The sequence below is a fragment of the Vanellus vanellus genome (assembly GCF_965231255.1).
Source record: "Vanellus vanellus genome assembly, chromosome: 3".
NCBI lineage: Eukaryota > Metazoa > Chordata > Aves > Charadriiformes > Charadriidae > Vanellus > Vanellus vanellus.
In genome coordinates, this window is record NC_138907.1 from 126,800,592 (window position 1) to 126,812,071 (window position 11,480).

Below are 11,480 nucleotides of genomic sequence, written 5' to 3' on the forward strand. Positions count from 1 at the left end.
GGTTTAAACCTTTCTAGGTTTAAAATGCCCGAGGGGATTCGGTCTCAGATCACTTCTTGCCCGAGGGACCATACGGCAGGAAGAGGGGGGAAGGGAAGGGAAGGGAAGGGAAGGGAAGGGAAGGGAAGGGAAGGGAAGGGAAGGGAAGGGAAGGGAAGGGAAGGGAAGGGAAGGGAAGGGAAGGGAAGGGAAGGGAAGGAAGGGAAGGGAAGGGAAGGGAAGGGAAGGGAAGGGAAGGGAAGGGAAGGGAAGGGAAGGGAAGGGAAGGGAAGGGAAGGGAAGGGAAGGGAAGGGAAGGGAAGGAAGGGAAGGGAAGGGAAGGGAAGGGAAGGGAAGGGAAGGGAAGGGAAGGGAAGGGAAGGGAAGGGAAGGGAAGGGAAGGGAAGGGAAGGGAAGGGAAGGGAAGGGAAGGGAAGGGAAGGGAAGGGAAGGGAAGGGAAGGGAAGGGAAGGGAAGGGAAGGGAAGGGAAGGGAAGGGAAGGGAAGGGAAGGGAAGGGAAGGGAAGGGAAGGAAGGGAAGGGAAGGGAAGGGAAGGGAAGGGAAGGGAAGGGAAGGGAAGGGAAGGGAAGGGAAGGGAAGGGAAGGGAAGGGAAGGGAAGGGAAGGGAAGGGAAGGGAAGGGAAGGGAAGGGAAGGGAAGGGAAGGGAAGGGAAGGAAGGGAAGGGAAGGGAAGGGAAGGGAAGGGAAGGGAAGGGAAGGGAAGGGAAGGGAAGGGAAGGGAAGGGAAGGGAAGGGAAGGGAAGGGAAGGGAAGGGAAGGGAAGGGAAGGGAAGGGAAGGGAAGGGAAGGGAAGGGAAGGGAAGGGAAGGGAAGGGAAGGGAAGGGAAGGGAAGGGAAGGGAAGGGAAGGGAAGGGAAGGGAAGGGAAGGGAAGGGAAGGGAAGGGAAGGGAAGGGAAGGGAAGGGAAGGGAAGGGAAGGGAAGGGAAGGGAAGGGAAGGGAAGGGAAGGGAAGGGAAGGGAAGGGAAGGGAAGGGAAGGGAAGGGAAGGGAAGGGAAGGGAAGGGAAGGGAAGGAAGGGAAGGGAAGGGAAGGGAAGGGAAGGGAAGGGAAGGGAAGGGAAGGGAAGGGAAGGGAAGGGAAGGAAGGGAAGGGAAGGGAAGGGAAGGGAAGGGAAGGGAAGGGAAGGGAAGGGAAGGGAAGGGAAGGGAAGGGAAGGGAAGGGAAGGGAAGGGAAGGGAAGGGAAGGGAAGGGAAGGGAAGGGAAGGGAAGGGAAGGGAAGGGAAGGGAAGGGAAGGGAAGGGAAGGGAAGGGAAGGGAAGGGAAGGGAAGGGAAGGGAAGGGAAGGGAAGGGAAGGGAAGGGAAGGGAAGGGAAGGGAAGGGAAGGGAAGGGAAGGGAAGGGAAGGGAAGGGAAGGGAAGGGAAGGGAAGGGAAGGGAAGGGAAGGGAAGGGAAGGGAAGGGAAGGGAAGGGAAGGGAAGGGAAGGGAAGGGAAGGGAAGGGAAGGGAAGGGAAGGGAAGGGAAGGGAAGGGAAGGGAAGGGAAGGGAAGGGAAGGGAAGGGAAGGGAAGGGAAGGGAAGGGAAGGGAAGGGAAGGGAAGGGAAGGGAAGGGAAGGGAAGGGAAGGGAAGGGAAGGGAAGGGAAGGGAAGGGAAGGGAAGGGAAGGGAAGGGAAGGGAAGGGAAGGGAAGGGAAGGGAAGGGAAGGAAGGGAAGGGAAGGGAAGGGAAGGGAAGGGAAGGGAAGGGAAGGGAAGGGAAGGGAAGGGAAGGGAAGGGAAGGGAAGGGAAGGGAAGGGAAGGGAAGGGAAGGGAAGGGAAGGGAAGGGAAGGGAAGGGAAGGGAAGGGAAGGGAAGGGAAGGGAAGGGAAGGGAAGGGAAGGGAAGGGAAGGGAAGGGAAGGGAAGGGAAGGGAAGGGAAGGGAAGGGAAGGGAAGGGAAGGGAAGGGAAGGGAAGGGAAGGGAAGGGAAGGGAAGGGAAGGGAAGGGAAGGGAAGGGAAGGGAAGGGAAGGGAAGGGAAGGGAAGGGAAGGGAAGGGAAGGGAAGGGAAGGGAAGGGAAGGGAAGGGAAGGGAAGGGAAAACTCCTTGTGCACATTCCTTTCTACTTAAGCTCAGCTGACCCGCGGTGCTGCTGTCCCTGCTTGTGTCGCTGAGCAAAACTTCCAGAAGAAGACGGTGCTCAACCTCCAAGCATTCCCACATAAAAGTTTGGGCAGAAATACACTCAATAACTAGGTATGCAAATTCAGCTTGAAGTTAGATACATAAATTCAACTTGCCAGAGCTTGCTCCTGGTGGAGAAAGTAAGGACAGCCATTGCTCCAAGTGTGGCCCTTTGGGTTTTGCATGGCAGGGTGGGGATTTTTTCCTGTTGCTCTGCAAGCTTTATAGGCAATGCCCCATGAAAACCACCTCCCATGTGGGGAAGAAGGTGCCCACTCCCATGCAGGAGGCCACATCTTTGGAGATATTCAGTCGGTCATATTCCAAGAGGCAGTTGGGTTGAGGGCACTCATATGGGGCAGGGAGAGTGCTTCATAGCCTGAAGTTAGCCAAAACAGGCCATGTGGCCTCGTGAGATTGCCTCCTGGCTAACACCATCGTTATTTAGTGACAGAATGCACCCACAAGTGGTGCAGTGCAGGTCTGTGGTTCCTATAACCCTCTCTGGGGTCTGGTTCAGGTTGAACCAGCAGATGCCTTTGCTTCTCCTTCACTACTGCAGCTACCTTGGGATTTTTTAATTCCTTTGAAAATTATATCAGAAATATGTCAATCTCTTACCCTTTTATCCTTGCAAATAGTCATTTGTATGAAGCAGAACAGCTCCCACAGAGAATCCCACCACCAAACAGCCCACACACTAGTGCTCTGGATCATAACTGGGGTGGAAGGTGATGTTCCTCTCGCTAGAGTGTAGCAGGTGAAAAAAGGGGGTAGGAAGGCTTGAATCCTGCTTTGCAACATTGTGCCTGGTTAATTCAAGGTGGGTTTTTTTTTAATGTAAAAGCTTTAGTTTAAGCACAAAACACAATAGGAAAAATTCTCAGGCTTTCCAACATGCTCCCAAGATTGGACGCCCCTTTTCCACCCATTTCTAATTGGGATTTCTCCTGCTGAAATCATCAGAGGCTCATTATGCAGCAAAGCAGAAACCGATTTACCTTTATTAAAGAACAGTTCTGTGGTTCTCCGTGAGATCACAGTGGGACAGTACCATTCCCTTTTCTTTATTGTATAGTTAGCCTGTAATTGTGCAGCGATTGCTTTGAAATCCTGGCAGGCGAGCAGGAAGGTAGGTGGTATGGAAAAGTTTGTGATGCAACCTCTTCCCGTAACGGCAGGCAGCGGGTTGGTCAAAGCCCTTTTCAACAGTGACTCAGTGTGCCTCTAAACACAGTGGGGAAAAACAGAACACCAAACCGTACTTTTTAAGCCCATTTGAGGATTTGAATAATGGCTTCATGACTCGAGTGAGCCTGCCAGGCTGGTAGGAGGATGTTTGGTATGGCTGCAGAGCAGGGATCGTTGGCAGAAGGGCTGGGAAAGGAGGAGGGTTGGGAGGAGGGAGCGATGCACAAGCTACAGCGCCGCACTGGTAAATCAAAGAGGGTTGAGTGGTACAGGAACTTGCTCACCTACACAGTTCATCGATAGCCCTGGCCCTGCTTTAGCTTGAAATAACAAGCCTCATCCTAAACACATCCCAGCTTAGCACAGGCCAGGGACCATTGCCAGGAGGCAGTTTTGGATCAGCCACCATGATTTGGAGGCTGAGAGTTTACCCGTATGGATGAGACAGGATCCTGCCAGTTGGTTTGGGGGCTGGAGAAGAGGCCTTGGTGACATTTAGGTTTGTCGGAGATATGAAGCCACAAAATATGTACGCTCGTTGCAGGGGAAATATAACAGAGCCACCCGGACCTTACAAGAACCAAACTGCAGGAACAGTTTTTAATGCATCCTTGGTGGTGCACGAGTTTGGGGCGCTTTAACAATAGCAGCAAATGCAAGTGAAGGATCCAGTGTAAAGGCAAAAATCTCACAGGTTGAGATAAAAGTGAAGCAAAGCAGCACGCAGAAGCAAAGCAGAATAAGGAATGCATTCACTACTTCCCACCAGCAGGCATCCCCAGGAAAGCAGGGCTTCACCATGTTTAGTGACACTTGGGAAGGCAAATGCCATAACTCCAAAATTTCACAAGGGCATGTAGTGATAGGATGAGGGGGAATGGCTTCAAACTGGAAGAGGACAGGTTTAGATTGGATCTCAGGAAGAAATTTTTCACCATGAGGGTGGCGAGCCCCTGGCGCAGGTTGCCCAGAGAAGCTATGGCTGCCCCATCCCTGGAGGTGTTCGAAGTCAGGTTGGACGGGGCTTGGAGCAAGCTGGTCTGATGGGAGGTTTCCCTGCCCAGGGCAGGGGGATTGGAACTAGATGATCTTTTAAGGTCCCTTCCAACTCAAACCATTCTATGATTCCTCCTTCTTTCCCCAAGATTTTATGGCTGAGCATGGCATTCCATGGCATGGAATATCCCTGTGGTCCATTGGGGTCAGCTGTCCTGCCTGTGTCGCTTCCCAACTTCTTGTGCACCCCCAGCTGACTCACTGGTGGGACAGCATGAGAAACAGAGAAAACCTTGGTGCTCCACAAGCACTGCTCACTGGAGTCGATAAGACTGGTGTGTTATCAACACTGATTTGGTCACAAAAGTTAAGACATAGCACCATATGGGCCGGTACAAAGAAAGCTAGCTCCATCCCAGTCAGAGCCAGTACGCGGTGTATGAAGGACCTACCCAAGATCTGGCTCCTCCTGATACTGGAAGAACAGTAAAAGATTGTACCCTGAGACCTGGCAGTGTGCGGAGGATGTTGGAGAGAATTATATTCCCCTGAAGGACATGGTGTGCCAGGTTCCTCCGGGAAATGGGTTCAAACGTGGGACATCAGAGATATTTGCAAGTGGCAGCACACCCTGAGCCCATACCCCAGGCACCTCGGATGTGGTAACACGCATTTGCCGGGAGGCTCCCTTCTGCACGAATGGCTTCTTTCTGATATTACCAGTCGTGCAAACAGAGCGACAGCCGCTCACTCATCCGAAAAATAAACCTCTTGTCACAAGGCACCCATCAATCGGGCCCGCCTTGAATAAACACGCTGTGATTCTTCATGCTCCTCTACACATCCAGCTTCCCACTCCACCTCCTCGGCGCTTGCTATGAGTGGGGCTGGGGCAGTGACACTCAGACGGCTGGAGGTTTCTCCACACCTCCACAGTGCCCCTGAGTTGCTGCATCCCTCCTGGGTCCCCTCCCATCCAAACAAAGCCCCCTGCTCTGTCTAGCATCACTTTTAGGCTTATTCTCTGGCCAAAAAAGCTGCAGAGCAGGGCAAATTATTAGTGCATCTCAAAATAAAGGAATATGTAGACTACTGGACCAGCACACTGTGTTTTAGGGGTTGTTTGTAAACTCGCGCTCATAGTCGACAGACCATTTCCTATTGTTCCCTTGGGCCTTTCCCATGATTCTGCTCAGACCAAGGTTGCTCCCAAAATTTTTGCTTGGGGTGACCATCCTCAGGGAAAAACCTCTCTTCCTACCTTTTACCCAAATTCTCAAGCATCCCAGGCTGAAGCAATGCTTTTCACATTGGTGGTGAGAAAATTCCTTCCCACCTATGTCCAAGGCCATTCAAATTGTCTCCCATTATGATCAAAGAGGACAAAGAGAAAAGCTTTCTTCTCCCAATAGCTGTCCAAGGCCATTTCAGATGGCTCACAACTGATTGTCTCAATTTTCAAGTTACTCCTTTTCATACGCAATCCCACGGAGCCCCTCTAGGATCTCACAAGGTCGCTGCAGAGCTGAATTTATGCCCTTGTGTCTGCATTCAGTGCCTAATCCATCGTATCATCCTTTCCTCCCCATTTCCCTAATTTGGAGGCACATGGGTTAGCTCTGGAGTTGCTTACGTTGTGATTAACATCTGCAGAGTAACTCTTAAGACGTACAAATTCAAAAGGCTTGAGGAAGAGGAACTTTTGCTTTCCAGCGGTGTCTTGAAGACTACCCTTCCCAGCAGAGCAGCCAAGTGCAGTGCCCTCCTCTGCAGCCACTTGCTAAATCATTGAGGGATCTGGGCTGTGGGAACAAAGCGGAATTGCATATTAAAGAGCCCCTGAAGCAGTGGGTCATGATGAAACATGGAGAAAGCAACCAGTTGTGAATACAAGCAGTGTTAGCAAGCACAAGACACCTTGCAGAAAAGGACATGGTAGGCAGATACTTTGAAGACACTCGGAAACACCCAATAAGAGGATGTTTTGTGATGTTGCAGGGTGTTGTAAGCTCAGTTGCTGCCAGCTAGTTCATTCTGCAAGCCCTAATAACCACCAGGAGTGGTGCATACCAGTGTCAGACCAGGAAAGAAGTATGATCTGCCCAGAGGTGGCCAAGCTGGTGCTCTTGAAGTACATGGGCGTTTCAAGCATAGCTTAGAGAAGCCATCCATGATCAGCAGCGTGGGCTGCCACAGGACTGTCACAGGAGCCAAAGCCAGAGGGGTTTCCCTGGCAATGAGTAAAAATGGCAACTGAGCAAAATCCCTCGAGCAGAATAGGTGTTTCTTCAAGGTCAGCAAGCACAACCGCTGCACAAAGGATGGGCACTGCTCAGCACGGATCCGTCATGCTTGAGTGTTCCCACATTGCAGGGAAAGGTGTGGTTGTATTTCTGGGGTGCGTTTAGGGGTGTCAATGGCTTAGTTAGGCATGTCAAGGACTGCCAACTTGTATTCATTCCAAAGCCAGGCTCTCCTCCAGACCATAATCCACCTACTTCAAGCAGCTCTCCAACCTAACAACAGAAGCGTTCAGCAGCTGTTGAACAAATCAAGTGGTTCAATACTGTCAGTAGTGTTTTCTGTCCCAGAGCTATCTTCGCTTTAGTTAACAACAGTGATTAATCACTATTGCAACTGGTGTATCCCAAGAGATGTCCCTGGCTTTTAATTATTCTCATGCTTATGGAACTGAGTCCTTAGCCTGAAAAATGGCTTGTCCAGAAAGCCACTTGGGATGTCGCTGGAAACTGTGGGAATGGGTGCTGATCCTCTGCAGCTTCCAGTCTCCAGCTTTAATCTACTTTATTATCAACAAAAGACACCATTAAAAAGCTGACCAGTGATTTTTACCATATCCACACGTGCTTTTTCACTCATCGCCTGGTGGGCACACAAAAATATGACATTTTGCTTGCATTGAAGTCAGACAGCTAAAGACACGTACACAAAGTCAGAAGACTCCATGCAGTACATATGAAATGACAAATGGATGCCAACGGCCATGGTCAAAGCCATGTGTGCCCTCTGCCTTCTCACAGGGACAGAGAGGTGCCCCAGATGCTGAAGGGAGCCAGAGAAGACAAGCTTATGCTTTTCATTCTCTTACCCCTGTGAGGAAGTACAGGCTGGAAAAGGAGAAAATGGGAAATCTCAGTCCCTCTAAAAGGATCATGCTGGGAACTGCTTTGTCTTCAGATCACCCACGTCACATCTACTGAGGACAAGCTGAGGGAGAGGTCTGGGATTATCACTTTTAATAAAGGTTGGGTTTCTACAGAAGTAGTTATCTATAGACAGATGGGAGCAGCCTCACATTCACAAACCCTGGTCCTCATAGGGGACTTCAACCACCCCAATATCTGTTGGAGGGACAACACAGCAGGGTATAGGCAATCCAGGAGGATCACCTACTGTAGGAGAAGATCAGGTTCAAGACCATCTAAGGCACCTGAAGGTGCGCAAGTCCATAGGACCTAATGAGATTGATCTGCAAGTCCTGAGGGAACTGGAGAAGGAAGTTGCTAAGACACTATCCATCATATTTCAGAAGTTGTGTCAGTTTGGTGAAGTTCCCACTGACTGGAAAAGGGAAAATATAACCCCCATTTTTAAAAAGGGAAAAAAGGGAGACCTGGGAACTACAGGCTGGTCAGTCTCACCTCTGTGCCCAGCAAGATCATGGAGCAGATCCTCCCTGAATCTATACAAAGGCACATAGAAAAAAAGAAGGTGATTGGTGACAACAAACATGGCTTCAATAAGGGCAAATCATGACTGACAAATTTGATGACCTTCTACCACAGGATTACAGCATTGGTGGATAAGGAAAGAGCAACTGACGTCACCTACCTGGACTTGTGCAATACATTTGATGTTGTCCTGCACGATATCCTTGTGTCTAAATTGGAGAGACAAGGATCTGATGGACCACTCAGTAGATAAGGAACTGGCTGGATGACCGTGCTGAAAGAGTTGCAGTCAACGGCTCAATGTCCAAGTGGAGACCAGTAATGAGTTTTGTTCCTCAAGGGTCAGTACTGGGACCAGTGCTGTTTAACATCTTTGTCAGCGACATGGATGATGAGACTGAGTGCAAATTTGTTGATGACACCATGCTGTGTGGAACAGTCAAAATGCTGGAGGGAAGGGATGCCACCCAGAAGGACCTGGGCAGGCTTGAGAGGTGGGCCTGTGCAAACCTCATGAAGTTTAACAAGACCAACTGCAAGGTCCTGCTCCTGGGTCAAGACAATCCCAAGCACAAATCCAAGCTGGGCGGAGAATGGATGGAGAGCAGCCCTGAGGAGAAGGACTTGGGGGTGTTGGTGGATGAGAAGGTCAACATGAGCAAGTAAAGTGCACTGGCAGCCCAGAAAGCCACTGGCAACCTGGGCTGCATCCCCAGCAGTGTGGCCAGCAGGGTGAGGGGGTGATTGTGCCCCTCTGCTGCGCTCTGCTCTGGGGAGACCCCACCTGAAAGATTGTGTCCAGCTCTGGAGCCCTCAACATAAGAAAGGCATAGACCAATTGGGGTGGCTCCAGAGGAGGCCACGAAAATGCTGGGAGGGCTGGAGCCCCTCTGCTGGGAGGACAGTCTGGGAGAGTTGGGGGGGGTCAGCCTGGAGAAGAGAAGGCTCCGCGGAGACCTCCGAGCCCCTTCCAGTGCCTAAAGGGGCTCCAGGAGAGCTGGGGAGGGACTCTGGGTCAGGGAGGGGAGCCAAGGATGAGGGGGAATGGTTTTAAACTGAAAAGGGAGATTTAGAATAGAAATCAGGAAGAAATTCTTTCCTGTGTGGGCGGTGAGCCCCTGGCACAGGTTGCCCTGAGAAGCTGTGGCTGCCCCATCCCTGGAGGTGTTCAAGGCCAGGTTGGACGGGGTTTTGAGCAAGCTGGTCTGGTGGGAGATGTCCCTGCCCATGGCAGGGGGGTTGGAACTAGATGATCTTTAAGGTCCATTCCAGCCGAAACCATTCTGTGATTCTATGTTCTGTGACCATGGACTGATGCTCTTCCAACCTTTCTTCTCTGAGGTGGAGCCACACAATTGTCCTATTTACTTGGAGCCCTCCCCACTTCTCTGCAACCAGCTCTTGCTGCCAAAGTTGCATGAACACCATCATCCTCAAATCTTCTGTCTCTGCTCAAACTTGTGTGAAAACAGCCAGCTGGGATGGGGCAGGGAGGGAAACACACATATATACACACAGGGCCCTTAGTTTCTGCAGAACCAAGCCAAAATTTCTTTGGTATAGAGGATTTTAAATTTCTGCCTTCAGTACTCACGGGAGGTGCTTTTGTTCTTATCTTCTTAGCAAAAGGTGCAAGAGCGGCCACACTACCTCTTCCCTGTCTCCTTGAGTACCCATATCCTCATATTTTCATCCCTTGAATCCTCGTATGGATGTTCTCTTGGGTCTCTAAGCGTTTCCATAGCCACCTTCTCTTCTAGTATTTGCTGCTAAAGGTGTAGTGCTGAGAACAAAACCTGCATTTTGGTGCCCTGCTTTGCATCATCGTGCTCCGTGCGGTAGCCTTTTGTTTTCTGTTGGCCAGCTTTGCTCATTGAGCAAAGGGTATCAAAAGAGACATGTTTCTTTTGCCCAGACTGCTCGATGCCCTCCGTTGGGCTGACTGGACATGAGGAAGAGGCATCTGGAAAGAGGGAAGGGGCAATAAGAAATGAGCTGCAAATTAAGACAAAAAGTGAACGTCCCAAAGTACCGCCTGAAGTATAAAAAGTTGAGGTAGTTCAGTTTGGAAAGTTTTCACTTAGATGATCTAAACCTACAGAATACAATAACATAAGAAACGTAGTACACCAATGTTATAAAGTTTAAAACATTAACGGGTCACACTGAGATGTTAATGACAAAGCTGATATATTGCATTTTGATTTTGTGTGACTCCAACACATTCCCATCAAATCTATAGTCAAAAGCGATGTGCTTTCTCAAAACACAAATACCTTTCAAGCAAGACACAGCATCAACGTGCTTTCATCAGACCTACTTACAGCAGAGAAATATTAAAAAAACATTTCCTTTCTCGCCCTAATTATTGAACGGTGTATGTAGTAGCAAAGATGCATTCATTTTAATGAATTTTATGATGTTTTAAATAAGGACAAAAAAGTCTCTTTCCTGTTTATTCCTTGGCAGCTACATAGCTGGTCTTAATTCGCAAAGCTAATGCTTCCATGTAGCAAAATGAACCAGTTTCACTACCTCGATTTACAAGTAGGGAAACTGAGGTATGAGGCACAAACTTTCATTCCCCAAAGCCATTGAGTAAATGAGCAGCTGGATTGATCAAACCCGTAGCAGCAGTGCCCTGCTGTCACCACCAAGTTGCATCGCCCACATTTAACACCGACCGTTATCAGTTTGCAAATGCTACCGATGGAAAAGACCCACCGGGTCCTTTCGCCGTTCCCTGTAAGGGCAGGTTTTTTCCATGCCTTGTGCTGCACAAGAAAGTGCTTCCTACAATCCCTATGTTAAAATAATTCAAGCAGGAGGACATCTCTCATTTCCGTTGGGGGAAACAATTCTGCAGCTGAATAGGTTGCAGCATTAGGAAACATTTCCTGATGTCCAGCGCCTGCCACAGCTTCTAGAATCTGTTGATATATTATTAATAGAAAGGAAAATAAATATAGGTATTAATGCCAGCAGACACTGTCTACTACTAATAGCTGCTAAAGTAATATATTCCCCTTGTTTTTGGCTTTTATTAGTCTTTTTGCAAAGGGTTACAGGACCCTTATGCATCCATTAGCCAGTCAGCCATGTGAAATTAATGTGGAGCAATTTTCATAAGCATTACTCAGAACTAATAATAATTAAGCATTATTTTCTGCTCAGATAACACAGAAAATAAAGTCTGACTTTTATGCCAAGATGGGTTTGCATTAGCTTAAGGTAGATGAATTAATTCTCATTTACAAGGCTTCTCCACCAGCTAGCCAGAAAATATCAAGGTAATTAAAACCAATTTGTGAGGTTCTGTCCCATTGCACATTCACTGAGTTTTATCATTGCTGCAAATTACAGGTGCTTTTATGCTGTTGCATAGGTGGGACATGAAGGAGACCTTGCTGCTTGCCTCCTTCCCCATCACTTCCAAGAGAAGCAACCTCCTTGCAAGGACCAGAACGCATCTTGCAATGCACATGGTTGCTGGAGAA